At 41.2% G+C, this 14,587-nt stretch overlaps 1 protein-coding gene across 11 annotated transcripts in view; it reads left to right on the top strand.

The window, feature by feature from the left end:
- Nucleotides 1-411: 411 nt before the first annotated feature.
- Nucleotides 412-14,587, top strand: part of PPP6R3 (protein phosphatase 6 regulatory subunit 3) — a 64,203-nt gene continuing 50,027 nt past the window's right edge. For 8 of the 11 annotated variants that reach the window (XM_027810482.2, XM_055722154.1, XM_027810479.2 and 5 more), the window contains exon 1: nt 412-549. The gene's annotated coding sequence lies outside the window, so the exon portion shown is untranslated. The remainder of the gene's footprint in view (nt 550-14,587) is intronic. The other 3 variants (XM_027810483.2, XM_027810480.2, XM_055722155.1) reach the window with 3 other exon arrangements.

Below are 14,587 nucleotides of genomic sequence, written 5' to 3'. Positions count from 1 at the left end.
CCAATGGTGAGGCGCAGGGGGTAAGGCTACGGGGAGATAGCCACCGCAGGCGCCCACCCCTCCCGCCGTGGCCTCCTGCCGGGTCTGAGCGCCTCAGCTCTGGATTGGACTGAAAGGGTTATTTTTAAAAGGAACCTGCTTTTTCTATTGGGCGAGGCAAACGCCTGTCAGGTTGACGTTTCGTTGTTGCTGAGTGGGGAAGGTGGGAAGCAAGATGCACCCGCCCCATGCGATGATTGGTCAAGAAGAAGCCCAGAGCCCTCCTCCACCCCCGCTCGACCCTGTTGCAGTGGCGTAGCGGGGTGACTGACACCCGCCAGAACGCCAGTGAGACGCCGCGCTCTGCACACCGCCCAATAGAAAAGGCGCAGCCGAGGAGGGGGCGTGGTGCCGGGGCGGTATGATTGGCAGGCGGGGTGGAGGGAGAGGAGGGCTCGCAGGAGCTGATATGTCCGCCATCTTGGAGCGTCGGTGATGGTGGCAAGCGGTGGCTTTCCCGCCTGAGCGGAGGCAGCCTGGGGCCTGTGGTGGGGGGACGCGCTTCCCGAGGTATGGGCGGTATAATGGCGAGCTCTCCCTGCCGCCGCTCCCAGTGGACGGGCGCTCCGGCGGCGGCTCTTCCGCGGTGGCGCGGGACTGGCGCCTGCTCCCCTCGGCGCGGGGGGCTCCGGGCGCTCCTCACGCGCCGCCGGGCCGGAGCCTGGCGGGGCCGCTGGGGCCTGGCGCGTGCGGCGGGCGCCCCCGCGCCCCGCGGAGCCTGGCGCGCCCGGACCAGGCGCGGCGAGCCACGGCGCGGCCGCGGGGTGCCGCGGGCCTGGGCGCGGCGGGGAAGGCCCGGTCCGCCCGCCGCTTCTTTCTTCCCGTAGCCGTGACACCGGTTCCTTCAGCAGCCGACCCGGGGCTGCTCCATGGCGTCCGGGGCGCCTCATGCCGCGCGGGGGGGCCGGCCGGCCGTTCCTCGGGCGCGGAGCGCTGGCGGCCTGGTGCGGAGCGGGCCGGGGCGCGGCGGGGCGCGGTGGGCGGCGCATTGTTCCCGGCGGACCGGCGGGGTTCTGAGCGAGGTGAAGTGTTTTATCTAAACGGGGGACGCTGCCTGCCCGGCTCCTTCCCTTGGCAGCCGCTTGTGCTGTAACTTACAGAACTTTATTACTCTTCTAGCTTCACTCTTATTTCTCGCATAATAAAACAGATAAGCCTTGCTGATAGCTGATTTTGTTTTCCTACTTTAAAATTAGTGCCTCACTGTTCCTGTGAGGACGCTGCCTTTTTTTGGTGTTTTGTGTTTTGTTTTGTTTTTTGTTGGAGGGTGTAGGTGTAGTGCGTTGTTTTTGTGTTTTTTGATGTTGTTTGTGTGGGTTTTTTTTTTTTTTAATAAGGCAGCTTCTTTCACTTAGAATTTTTTAACAGTGTAGCAGTGTTTGGGTAAACTTTAACTGCTGTTAAATATACTTGGCAAAATCTGACTTTGAACCTGCCAGTTCTTTTGGGTTTGTTTTGCTTTAGTTGCTTAGAGCCTCTGAAAAGTGTAAGAGGGAATTAGTGTTACAGTCTTGTGTCTTGTACGATATAACTGCAATTGAGGCTAAAGATAATCTCTGTCAGGATAGATGTTATTTAAGTTAGAACAGTAGGATACTTTGAATAGGTGTGTTGCTATTTTAGAAAAGTGTTCTGAGTATAAGAGTACAGAAAACTTATGAATGGGTGGATAGCTCTAGGAAGTGTTCCCTGTAAGGTGGTGACAACTTAAAAATGAAAAGTTGTGTTACTGCTAGTGATGTTACTTAGGTTTCAAATCTCATTCAGTGGAAGGAGCCTAAACGTACAGTAGCAATGTGATGTGTGTTGGGTTTGGTTTGGGGCTTGGTTTTGGTGATTGGGTTTTTCTGTATTTTAACTGATTAATATTAATCTGGCTTAAGAACTCCAGGTAGTCTATAAAGTAGCTTGTGAGCTGCACAAATACATGTGTGCTTTTTTTTTTTGCGTGCTGAAAGATGGAAAGTCTGCCCATTTCAGTGTTCCAAATAGATTACTGCAGTGTGTGTTTTCAGTATAACATACATTCTAGTAAGAGTCTGTGATTACTTAGTTCTGTGTTATTTATTTATGTTTTGAGCAGTGAGGTATGGACTAAGTGTAGCTTACAAGAGCCTTTATTATACAAATATAAAGGAACGCTACAGAATTATCTTTTAATATATAACTTGTTGATGAGACTACACAAATGTGGTATCCACTCTGCATGTTTATTTCTTGACAGTTTGTAGCTCTAAGTACTCATTTAAGTTCACTTTAGTTAAGTTTCCTACATCTGTGATACTGCTTGAACATAGGTGATACTTATTTTTCTATGTGAAAAGCAGAATGCATATTTAGTGTTGAGTTCTGCATTTTTTGAGTTACTGAAGGAACTTATCATCTAATAATACTGGAACATTTTGTTTTGGCCTGAACAGCCGAAGAGGTCTGTTTACAATGAACTTAAGGAAAACACTGAGCTAAAGTGAAAGTTGTAGTTCAGAAATTCAAGAAAAGCAGCCTGTTTAACAGGAATTTATAGCTTCTTTGCAAGCAAGTTAGATTTATATCTGCTGTGACTGTAATATCTTTGGATTCTTCTAAATATAAATCGATAGCCATTATTGCTCCCTTATGGAATTAAAGGTACTAAATAGTTTGTGTGTCTCTTCACAACACTGCCTGCAAACTGTTCGCTCTGATTCTGTTGACTTGCTGAAGTGGGAAAATGTGACTGTTTCCTTGAGAACCCTTCTCTCTTGCACCTAACAGGTGATGCTATATAGCCTGTATACCCATCAGATGATTTTCCAAGAGTGAAATTCGAGTGAATTAATAGAATGGAATCTGAATGTAACAGTATTAAACCATGAAATCTTGTGTGTAGTTTTTAGTATTAGCAGATTGTTAGAGATTGAAGTCTATTGCTGTGGCTCAAGAGCTTTGCTTCTCTACTCAGGTTAAGCTTGAAATGCATGTACTATGAAATGCTAAAGAGCTGGCTCAAAAGCAACCAGTATGGGATTGAAACAGTCAGGAGGGAGAAATGCTTTGAAGAACTGTCGGGTCCACTCTCCCTCCATTGATACCCTCTTTTTGCCTGAGTGCTCAAAAATCCTTGAAATACTTAACTCTGCAGTTGGTTAAGATCACTCTATATCAGTATATTGAAATAAGACTTTTTCTAGCTTCAGTGTTCCAGCATACTGTGCAACGCCTTTGTAAATTGGAGGCTTGCATATTCACTTCTCAGATATAGCTGGGTTAATTTATGGCCTTTGGAAGTTATGATGGAAACCATGGCTTTTTGGCTTGGGCGAAGAAGTACTAGTATGAGCGTAGTGATCAGTTTCTGTAGTAAGGTAGGATCTGAAGTGTATATTGTCTGCCATCTAAATTTGGCTCTCATAGTAGCACCGTCATCTGTGACCCTTAAGATCGCTGTGTAGCCTATGTTATTTTGTATGCCAGGTTTAGGAATAGCATTTTATCTCAAAGTAGACACCACATCCAAATTCCAGAAGACCAGGTGCCTGGTTGGATTATCCTAAGAGCAAGATGTGGAGCCATTGTTTTTGGCAAAACTTTCCACAATAATAAAACAAGTAGAGATAAATGAGAATTATCTTGCTTGTGTCCTTTTGTCACGTTGGAGGAAGAGAGCAAAGAACTTGGGGAAACTAGTGATCATGTTTGATCCTAATATTGTCAGGGTGGGAAGAAAGCCTGAAAGATCAATCAGAAAATACAGAGAGAATATGAACATAATGTTGAAGGCTTTGTGTAGCTTGGTTAACTGTTTTTGTGGTATGTCAGGGTGCCAGCATCTGTTTTAGAAACGTTACGCTACTAAGCAACCAAAGTAAAACGTTTTTCTACTTTTGGATATTATATGCAGCTGTATAGCTAGTTTGGGATACTTCTTGGGAAATGGAATAGACTGAATTGATAGGATTGGGAAGACATTTGGTATAAGCAACAGCTTGCTTGTTTATGGAACAGTTCTTCACACAATATTGGGGAAAAATCTGTTACTGTAAAATACAAGATACTTCATGACCTATGTTCATTTAATATCTTCAAACATACTTCTTGGCACTTGATGGGAGTGATATATGTGATTTGGAGTGGATGAAAAAGTTCCTGACTAACCCTTTGACTGTTCGTTCTTCTCGCCGTTACTCTGTACGGTCATCCCCTAATCCTGTTAAATGGGTGTATCTTTTTCTCCTCCATGGGACTTGAAAACTCAGAATGCTCAGTGACAAGTTCTGTGCAATGTGTTGCATGCCACCAGTAGAGAAGAATACCAGAAGAACCTCAGCGTACTACTGCATGGAACTGTGAAGCTGTAATACAATCTACTGAAGTGATACATGTTGTTAGGCATGTTGGCAAAGTGGTTAAGATCACCTAGGAAATTCGTAGTGAGGGTTTGGTTAAAGATGCGAAGGTAGGCAGAACTGAGTAAAAGATGTGTATGTATGCACAAGCGGAAACTGCCCCGTAGTGAGATTTGAGGGTTAGTTAGTTTTTCTTCAAGGAGGTTTTTGAGAACACTTCTATTTTATTGTGAATTACTCGATGCAAAGCATTATATACGGTCTTAAGATGAGCATCTGCAAGGAGATGGAGCATATGGCCTAGGGGGCACGTCCTGTGTCTGCTGGGTCCCCTGGAAAATAAGCACTGAAAGACCACGGGCCAGCTCTGTGCCAAAAGATACTTTTAAACATGAAGAAAATTCTGAAGCCTTTTTATGATGATCAAGCAGGTCCTGAGTGAGGCTTGTGAAAGGGCCGCGTGATTTCCCATTTGGTGACAAAACATACTTGGGACTGAGGATGGAAACTTCCAATTTTTTGTAGTAAAAACTAGTAACTTGTTTCTGAGATTGAGTATGTTCTAGAATATAACAGTTCCAGTACTGAAAGCATTCTTGTTGTTAGTTTGTATCAAGTGAATCCCAGGCTGCTTTTGTCCCTGCTAGCCAGTAGCACAGTCTGCACCTTCAATGACCATAGGCAGAATTTCTAACTGGATCTGAGTATGTAAAGTAAGATTCTATTGTGCAGACTAACTTCTGCTAGTAGCAGAGAGAAAGATGCTTTCTGCAAATGTAATGCTTTTCTAGAAGAGTGAAGAGTGAGACCCTAGTCCCCAGTTAGGTGATTGATGCACATTCCTCACTTGTAGTGCCCTAATTCATGGATAAATCAAAGCAAGTTAATAAAAATTTCAAGCAGTGCTTTATACAGTGGGTGTAGGAATGCTAGTACAGATGTGATTACATTTTTTTTCTTCATTTTACTGTAACTGGTTTGAGTTGGCTGAGTTGGAGCATAAAGCAAAGAGGTAATAGCCATTGCTAAAGGCTTGGTTTGTGACAAAGTGGTATTACTTCAATGTTACTTGCATTGTGAAAGGAGTATCAGCTGCTGTCTCCACAGGGCAGACTTTTTTCATCTTTAGGAGTGGTTATATAGTTAGTGTTTCCCATAGCATTGCATTTTTACTGTTTCTATTTGCTGTTATTTTGTGTAAGTGTAGTGGAAAAAGTCTTGTGGTTTTGTGTAGGGTTTTTTCAGTAGGGCAGAAATTATAGGTAAGGTCTTAAATGAAAAAAACTTTCTGTGAAACACACTGTAGCTTTACCTTTAAAGCAGACATAGGGCTCTCTTCATATTCTGTTCTTACTTACCATGTACAGTCTCCAATCTAAAGAGTTCAACTAGAAACTTTAGAACTGCTTTGAACTACACTAATTTGCATTACTACTTCTGTTACTGGTCTGACAGACTTGCTAGGTATCCACCTATACCTATGGAAGCTAACTCTATTAGAAAACAATTAGTAGATTACATCGTTTCAGAAGTTTAGCTGCTGTCACCAAACATCTTGGAAAAAGGATGGGAAGTCTAGGGACAGCTAAAACAAAGCTGTAGTGGTGGCAGGAACAGACCCACATCTGAGTGGGTGGGTTGCGTCTACAGGAAACCACCTTCCATGTCATGTTGATACTGGTCAGCATGCATTCCAGATGGAAGGTCAGTGTGAAAAATGCAACAGCATAGGGGTTTTGTTCCCATCTTCCATGTTAGCATTTGTGCTCTTTCTGGCTCTTACAAGGTTTGTTACTGCTCATGGCAATTCTGAGGGCTAACAGCATTTTGGTGAATGTTTGGGGTCCCGTCCCCCCCACCTGTGAGTGACAGCTGTAGAAGTTAGACTGAACTGGCTGTGAAGTCAGTTCTTCCTTTTGGCTGTGACAAGCAAGCATTCATCAAAGGACCCTTCTATGTGTGTACTTGATGCAGATAATGGGCTCTTTGTTACATTAAATGTAAGCATGTCACTGTAAAAAGGTATTGTACACTGAAACTGTATTTAGATGAAATTTGTCTGATGGAGGAGATGGTCAAGATAACATTTGTGAGGTCTGCATTTCTTAATGGTCAACATAAAAAACTTAGATGTGTCTCTTCATGCTGCTTGCCTTTCTTGTAGTGATTAGTGTGCTGGTTTTGTTTAAACAAGTGGTGCTTCAAAAAGGGGAATGGAGGAAGATTTAAAGGCAATGCAGGTAGAAATCCAGTAGTTGATGAAAGGTGGTGTAAGATCACTGCACAGCTTGTTGAGATCTGCAGGTTATAATTGCTGTCGTGGCTGTGAGTTGATAATAGCATTTGGTGCTTAATTTTAATTAACTGTTAGATACTTGCAAAACTTTACAATTCCTTCTGACATGACTGAGTCCTTCCTGTTGCTTTACTAGTGGTGTTACTGGATGCCCTTTCCTCATTTAAAAGGGATCTACTTTGCCATCAGGTTATGAAGCTGTGTCTGCAATTCTGTAGCTTTATTGGGTTTTTTTTGGGGGGGGAGGGGGGGGGCTAAGACTCTCTTCTAGAGTCACTTATAATCCAAAAGCTTAAAAAAATTTGCTGTGAAGACCAGTAATGTGTGATTGGGGACTGAACTTGCAACTTTGTCTCAACCCATTATAAGTGTTTGATTGCTTTTATTTCTCAGTGGCTGTGCCAGGTACGGTTGTCTTAATGATTTCAGTCGTAGATAGGCACACTGATGTGTTTTGTTTGTTTTTTTTTTTGTGGCTGGCTGTTCTAGTATCCTCTCCTGCTGTATTTCAGTATTCTTTAATTTGTTTTGAGAGCCAGAAAAACCCTAAATGAACCTTGCCATGGCTGCAGTGTACCAGCCACACTTGGATTGGATAGTCTGCTTCAAAAATGCAATTTATAAATACAAATTAGTCCCTAACTCTCCAGTTGCTGAATAGTTGCCTGGATTTGAGTTGAAAAGATAGGTGGGCTTTTTTTGTCTGCCTTCAATATCCTGAATCTCTTACATATATGTGTGTCTGTGAAAAAAGATTCAAAGTCTGAAAAAACGCACAGGTTGTTTGGTACCTTTTGTAATATAGGAAACACCTGTTGGATGTTTTGTCTTTTTTCATTATAGGAAACTGGCTTCCTTTTAGGGCATAACAGAAAGCAATGATGTTAATGCTTATAGAGTAGCTTTTTTAAATTTGCTGGTCCAATCCTTCTCTTATTTGGACATGGGAGTTCTGAAGTTTTGCTTGCATTCCTCAGAAGGATATGCTAGCCATAAAGCTGAAGACAAGAATGCAGTGGGGTTGCTTTTTTCCCTCCCATGTTGAAATCGTAGCCCCATGCAGTAAAGAACAACATTATTAATTAATAAAATAGAAACTTTTTAGCTATGATACTGGTCTCACCCGTATCAGAGGGAGGGATTAAAGATCATCTCAATGTCTATAATTTTTTTAAATTTATTGGAGACTGTAAAGATTATATGTGAACGTTAAGGTCTTCTCTGGAAATGTGAGTTGGTAACTCTGATATTACATAGTGGAAATACTAAGCAGAGGAATGAAAGTAGAAATGATAAATGTGTTTGACTGCTAAATGGATTCTTTTTTTAGAGAGAGAAAATGATCTCAAATTTTTTATTATAGAAAAAACTGCAAGCAGCAGACAGTGAATGCATCCCCCTCCAAACTAAAAGCAAACTGGCAGTTGAAGATAAAGAAGGGAAAGCTGGAGAAGGAAAGAGATCAAGCTATTTTTTTAATGGCAATTAAACCACCTGTGAAGTTTTGTTTCCAGACTTTCAAGCATTTCAAACTAATTTAATTTCTATGCCACTTGCCACAGCAGTGGCTTGACTCTATGGGCTGATAATAAGACTTGACAAAATTTGTGTGGAACCCTTAATATTACTTAAAAGGATAGAAGACTTTTAGTAAGCTGATCTCTACATGTCTGCTCTGCAGGGTATTGCTGTTTAGGGCTATATCATGTAAATGCTGTTAGAAATACTTCATAATTTTAAGTTCTGAGCTAGCATTTTAAATTACTTGCTTTCTTTGAAACTTTATTCTTCAGTTCCCTTGAGTAGACATACAGCACAGAAGTATCAATGTAGTTTTTAGTAACTAAGTATCAGTGCAGTTTTGGTAACTATTTGTCTTGCATTTGGAATAATTATAACATTATTACTTTAGCAGTTCCTAGTTAGTAAAGTAAAACTTCTTGGTGGGAGTTCAGACCCCTTGCAGTGGGAGAATACTGTTGGCAGATGTATTGATAGCTAGAGAAGAGACTTGTAGGAAGGAATGGATGCTAGAAGTATTTTGGTGTATTACTGTGATGTAGCCCTGTCTTGAAAGGGCGTGAAGAAATTGAGAGAGGAAGCATAGCCAGTTGAAATAATGGCTATTCCAAAATGACATTGGCATGTTGTTTGGCTTTTTAAAACTCTGTTTACATGTGTATATTGGTGCACTTACAATATTGCACAGCTGATGATCACTTCAGTGTAAAGACTTAGAATATGAAAGTAATCTCCCTTTGAAAACAGCATTTCTTAAGAAAACTACTGAATCTTTGAGGTAGATTTGCCCAGTAGTTTGTCACTTGCAACTATGATAGCTTTGGAAGAGGCTGTATAACAAATGTACTCCTTTTCTGATACTCCAGAGAGAAGCATTGAAGTAAACTTGAAAAAGATTATTTTGAAGATTACAGAGAAAACAGAGTAGGTTTGACGTTTCCATATAAAACTTTGGCTTTTCCTTCATAAGTAGGGCACATGTTGCATTTGGAAGAAGGCGGCTTACTCTGTAGGCAGTCTTGATTTTTCTAGTGTTGTCCATCAAAATAGAAGAGTTCTGTGGTGTAGGCATATTTCTGTTCAGTGGAGGCACCACAGGCAGCTCTGCCTTAAAAACACAGTATAACTGCAATATGCATGGCTTGTAAAAGTACGACATAGCAAAACTGATTACAGGCATGACTTGCTCCGTAACATACATTGCCTGGGGCATGGGGGAAGGAGGAAGAAAGATAATATTAACTTAATAGTCACTTCAGACTTTACCTGCAAAATGCCTTCTCAGTAATCTTTCATTATTTTGCTGGGTTTCTAATTTCTCTTCCAGAACTTTTTTGCACATAACAAAATTAAGATTTATAGTCATTTATTAAACTTATGTAGGTGAGACTTGGGTGAAATCTTCTCATTTAAAGCAATTTTTTCTTAGTTTTATAAGCAGAGTCTCTCAGAAAAGCTGGTCATTCCTCTATCTGTATTTTCACTATGTAATGCTAAGGTGCTCAGTGTTTAAATAATATGGGGCAGGGGGCTTTCTAGCACTTGATTACCAAAAATGGTGGGGAAATGCTTGTGGAGGATACTGAATCTCTATTCAGTTGTCTTAGCCCTTGATAAGGTAACCCAACTGTTTGGCATTCAGTTCTTAATTGACATTCCGTATGTATTAAAATATTGTTCTCTTTTAATTACTTAACTTCATCCTCAGGATATCTGCAGAGTTGGGGAAAAGTTGTATAGGTTATTGTCCCAAATATATGGGTTATGTTCTGTGAAGGAAAGGAGGGCTCAACTACAGCCGTAACATCACCACTAAACTAGGGAAGATTCCAGATGGCACTAAAGCGTTTGTCTAAATGCAGATACCAACATTTATGGTATAATAAGTATGGTAAAGTGGCATAATTTCCCTTGTGTCCAGGTGCTGCTGCTGTGTTTTATTTCTCTTGCTTGACATTGGAATAACTTTCCTACTTTTGTGCTAGGGCTTGCACTGATAAATGTGAAAATTAAGGGAATGTAGAAGTAAGTAGAGATGGGGTTTATGCTTTGTAGCAACTGAAGTCAGATTAATTATTTTTCCCCAAGAGTAAATCAAAATAAAAGATGAATTTTAACCTGCTTAAAGATTAAAATAAGAAATACCTTCATTTTTTCTTTTTGTGCTGGCAAGCCTGCACACTCTTTGAAGAGTGTTAGGGATTCCAACTTCTAGTTTGAAACACAAAATGTGTTTGTGATACTGTCATGTTAGGGGAGTATTCGTCTGTGTATGCATGCAGGGTGGGTTGATCAGTTCTGTCGGTTTTTTCAGGATACGGTAGCAGAGAAATCATGGGTAGTATACTTAGTGTCTCAGTTCTTGATATCCTAATTAAAAGGGCAGTCTCGCCTGACATATTGAAAGTGTGCAGCTGTCAAAACTTATTTTAATTGTTCTGTAAACCTGAGTTTGAAGAAAAGCAGGAAGATAACCTTGTCCACAGCCTTGAACCAGTGAAGTTCAGGCAACCCTCAATGAAGATGCAGGTTACCTGAATAAAAGGACCAGGGAACCTCTAATGAAAGTGAAGAGTCAAGCAAGAAGTGACCAACAGCTTTGAATTTAATTTTGGAGTTGCTATCTTAACACAAGTGGCCACTCTAATTCTGGCAGCAGCTATAGCTGAGTGGAGCTTCAGGAGGCAAAACATTGGCAGGCTCCTAGGGGCTGCTGGCTTCTGTTTCTGAACTGCTAATGTTCTTAAGTACTTCTTTTAACAAGAGTAAGGTTTTTGCATACAAAAGAAAGCTCATGACAGACATGAATGTACTGTCTATACAGAAAGAACACTCTGGTGTCCTGGTTAGAGGTTGCCAAAGTAAGCAGCTTTCTCCTACCTCCATATATTTTCATGCACACCAAAATTTGATATACAACCAACTTCCAAGGTCTAACCAGCTAGGTAAAAAGGAGGATGAACTTGTTCAGCTGAACAGTTAAAGGTTGATCAGAGAAAATGGATATGGTTACATGATAACTACAGTGCCTTTCTAGAAATGTCCAAGCCAGTTATGCCTATATGGTTTTGTTTAGTGTGCCATGCCAAGTAGAGATTTGCGTTCAAAATCCGTGTGGCCGGTTGGCTTGCTGTTGTACTCAGGTTAATTAAGGGAAGTGAGAGATGGGGCAGAGTAGCTGTGAACAGCAAAGTGTCCGATACAGCTGTGTTGCCTTCTAGTAGCACTGCTTCTGGTATGACCTTAGGGGACTCTATCATGCTATTACCAAATACTGGTAGGCGTGTTAAAAACGGTAGTCTTCTCACCTCTTGCCTGCTATTTTTCACTAGTGTCCAGTCTAGGTGGGCAGAGTGGGGCAGGTTGAGCGAAATGCTAAAAATTGAAGCTGTGGTTCAAGTCATGCAAAGCACCAGTGCAGCCATGGTAACTATATCTCTGATCTGATGGTAGTGTCTTGAAAAAAAATATTCAAACCCACACACTTTTTGAGAGTACTAACTGGAACAGAATAGAATATAAATGCTTAAGAAAAAGAAACCCCTGCTAAAATTCATACATCTAACCTTAAAGCTGTCATGTTAAGTTCAACTAGTTTTTCCTTAAATGTTCGGACACAAAAAGAAAACTGTACTGCTGAAGCAGTCAGCATTGCTGATTTATACATTTCCAGAGCAGTAGTACAGGAATTCAGGACTCATTTACACTTGCAGATTATCAGGTGGTTGAGCCAATTGTGGATTTGTCCAAATTCATCTTGTCTTGTTATTTATCATCGGATTCAGTAGAACTTTTACTCTGCATTTAGGCTTAAGGTGATGTGATTTGGGGCAAAGATGGAAGAGACAGATTCTGGTTGCCCTGTCCCTCTTGGTGTATTCCCTCGTCCTTGGCCACGCTGGCTGTGGTGATTGGCAGACCCTTTGAGCTGCTTCAGCATGGGGACTTGGCAGAAACTCCTTCCCCTCATCCACCAACTGCATGTCACTTCAAGTACATTTGTCACTAGGAAATGACTTGGCAGAAGTTTGACCAGTGTCAGGGAGCCAACAGGGGGAGACTGCACAGCAAGGGGTAGTGCAGAGCTGCTTTGCGTATAGCCTCCTATAGCACTCCTGTCAGACTGGATGGCATTTCAATCCTGGTTCTCATTCTGAGTGCAGATGGTGCTGTTTCAGGATACAAATGTGCCCTCTAAGCAAGGTGCTTGGAACAGATAGCCAGAGCATTCAGAGTTCAAGTCTTAGCGTAAGTGAGCCACTTCTACAGTGTGTAAAAGTTGACTTGGTTGTCACACGGATTTTATAATAAAATTCACTAGTTCACAAATTAGAATCCTGGACTGGATCTAGATCAGATGCATGGTTTTCTCTGCCCTTCAGCTGTCTCCACCCTACCAAATTAGTGGTGGTAGACAACATTTTAAGGCCAAGTTTCTTTTCTTTGAAGACCATCTCTTCAAGGGGTTGCTTAAATAAAAGTTTTTGGGAAGAGATGTTCCTCATTAACTTCTGTAGTTAAGCCCAGAGTGTTCTAAGAACATGTTATTATTTCTGTCTTTCCTACTAGACGTTTGGAGAGGTGCAGTAAGGACCAGTGATGAATCTTAAATCATTCCAGTGCTCTGCCTTGAGCCTTAACATTAAATGGTTATGTATTGCTAGACTGTAACTTCACTGGGGACTCTTTCTGGGCCATTAAGCCAGTAGAAAAAAAAAGTGTGTGTGTGTTTTTTTTGTTTTTTGTTTTTTTTTTTTTTACTTAAGCACAGTGTTGTATAAAAACACTTGTGCTTGTTTTGAGTACAGTATGGCCCAAAGAGGGAATAGAAGTAAACAATGTAGTGGCTTATATTTTCCATTATTAATTGCAGTCCAGGCACCTTTATTGTCCCTGAAGAGATGCTAGTGTTTTGCTAGTGGCTTTGTCAAACTGATTGCCCCCATGGTGGGGGTGTGTGGGCTACAAAGTGAAACTGGAATTTTTTCATGGAGGTTTTTTACATTGAAAAACCCCCTCATCTTGTGTAGCAGCTTTATTTCAGTTACATTAGTTCATATAACTTACTGTTTTGAATGCATTGAATGAATTACTGTATGAGCAGCGCTATTCAGTAGCTTGTAGCCCTTGTACTTTTTTTACCAGGATGCACAAATGTTGCATTGGTTTCTAAAAGGAGAGACACCTGTTTAGTTTCAGTGCTTAGGCCGGCCGATAGTGATGCATGGGAATGGTTTTAAAGCAGATGTGTCCCTGTCCATGCAGCATTAATAAAATTTGTTTAGTCCTGTTTATGGCAGCTGATCACATAGTGGTTAACTTTTCTATTAAAAAGAAGCGTGAATGAAGTTCATCAGGTAATACTTTAGAACCCGGTTTACCATGCTGTTGCACATCATGTGAAGATGGGTGCTGTGCTGTATAGTTGTGCCTTGCTTTATTTTTCTGGTATATTGGATAAACATGTGAACATGGATATGTTCTAGTGATGATGAGCTGTCACAGTTTTATATTTGAATGTAATGTGTGTACATGACAATACTTCCATCCTGCCTGGTCCCACTTTTCCTTGACAGGAGTACCATGTTGGTGTGGCTGATCTGTTGCTGGATATAAGCCATCCCTGGATGTAGGAAAGCCAGATTTAAATAGACTTGAATGTCATCCAGTCAGTTAATTCTTTTTTTTTATTATTTTAAGGAAAGAACTCCTGTTGGTGTGGTTCCCCCCCCCCCGCCTCCATTATCCATACTGCAGTCCCTTTCAGTACCTCATCTGTGCTGCAGAGAGGAACAGTCTGACCCAATATACCATCTGTACCACTGAGTGGAAGTCATTCTTCTTCTAGATTCTGAGGTAGACTGAAAAAGTCCTGATTGACCAGAGCAGGCTTCTGGTGGAACAGCCTTCCCAGGGTATGCTGTAATACTTGCTCTGTTAGTGTCTTGTTAATTTTGATTACACTGTAGTGTGTTTATTATCCTACTGTATTTAATTCAGAAGCTGGCTGTTCTGGTGCTAAACAATGGGATTTAGACACTGAAGTTTTCTTTTCAAAAAGAAAGAGGAATAGAAATGTCAGAAAGACATCCTTGTAAGGGGATGAATAATAGTGGCTTTCATTTGGGCAGTTTAACTGGCAATCAAAATATCTATGAACAGTATCTTTAAGAATTTGTAAACTCTTCTGAAAGTGCATTAAGCTAAGCAGGCTTCCTGTTTTGCTTCCGCATGACATCATTGAGGAAGTAATGTTCTCTCCCTTCTTGGAGCAATATTTCTGAACGTAGGTGTGCATTTGAAATGCAGAAATGATAACCGATGAAACTTCAGTAAACTAAACTAAGTCCAGGTCGAGTACACTTGTTTACTTTTTCAGCTCTAGTTAGTCACTTGACTCACAAAG

Source organism: Falco cherrug, chromosome 10 (genome assembly GCF_023634085.1).
Source record: "Falco cherrug isolate bFalChe1 chromosome 10, bFalChe1.pri, whole genome shotgun sequence".
Taxonomy (NCBI): Eukaryota; Metazoa; Chordata; class Aves; order Falconiformes; family Falconidae; genus Falco; species Falco cherrug.
The sequence above is the reverse complement of the archived record's forward strand: the minus strand, read 5'-3'. Positions and strand labels throughout refer to the sequence as shown.